Below are 1,074 nucleotides of genomic sequence, written 5' to 3'. Positions count from 1 at the left end.
ACTGGCTGTAAGAGAGGAAGAAAAACAAACAGTTCTAGGCTGTATTGCAAGACTTGAAACAAAGGCTTTAAACTACTTCTACCTGTAGAAATTCAAGAAAGTTATTTGAGATGAGTATTCATCACAGAGTGTTTTTCTGGAGTTTGAAATGGTCACCATGGTTGAGGCTTATTGGACCTCGGTGGTATTAGATCAAAAGTACTGATGTTCGAGTTCTGCCACTGCCAAGAGATATATTGTGCTTTTATTATTATATATTGCACAGTAGAGCTTTTCTTCTATTGCATTACACAGGCCAAATCCTTACTTACACCTTTGAGTTTTCTTTATCTCTACAGAAGAGCTACATTCATTGAACCCCATAAAAATCAGTGGGATTTATGGTACTCCAGGCAGAACAGAACACGGGCATACAATTTAACAAAGTCTTAACAGAAAGTAATGTTCTTTGAAATCCAACAGCACGTTCTCTCACTGAATTACAAAAGCACTGCTTGGAAAACAAGGGAAAGAGCTCATTTCTGTAAAAGTAAAGTCTATAAACAAAGTAAAAAAGAAGAATGTGGTTTCAGATGAACTTGCATTCATCTGAATGTTGAAATATATGGAGGTGATTATTTCTAAAAATATCAGAGTACTGAATCTCCATGGAGCTGGTGGAGTACAGCTGGAGATGTTGGTGATAGGCTAGGAACTGTTTAAGCAACCTCCTTCCCCTAGCTCTACTCATAAATATCAGCTTTCAGTCCTTGTGAAAATTTTAAGCCTCAAAGACAAAAATGAGATTAGCATAAAAAGCTTCAACTAGCAGTTTGTCACTCTTCTTTTGGCTCCCTGTAAGAAATCTTACCAAAGGGTCACTTACAAGCAGCTATCTCCAACAGAGTAGCTGAAGAGCAGGCTTGAAGTTCTTGATTTAGTGTTAGGTCTTTAAAACAATTGGTATTATAATTATTTTGATTGCCCTTTACTCTAAAATTTTCCCAAATCTCCATCATTAGGACTGATTTATTGTGGAGCTGATAAAAAAAAAAACCTGTATCTTTTTTAGGTCCCTACAGAGATAGGGTGGGC

Source organism: Vidua chalybeata, chromosome 4 (assembly GCF_026979565.1).
Source record: "Vidua chalybeata isolate OUT-0048 chromosome 4, bVidCha1 merged haplotype, whole genome shotgun sequence".
NCBI lineage: Eukaryota > Metazoa > Chordata > Aves > Passeriformes > Viduidae > Vidua > Vidua chalybeata.
The sequence above is the reverse complement of the archived record's forward strand: the minus strand, read 5'-3'. Positions refer to the sequence as shown.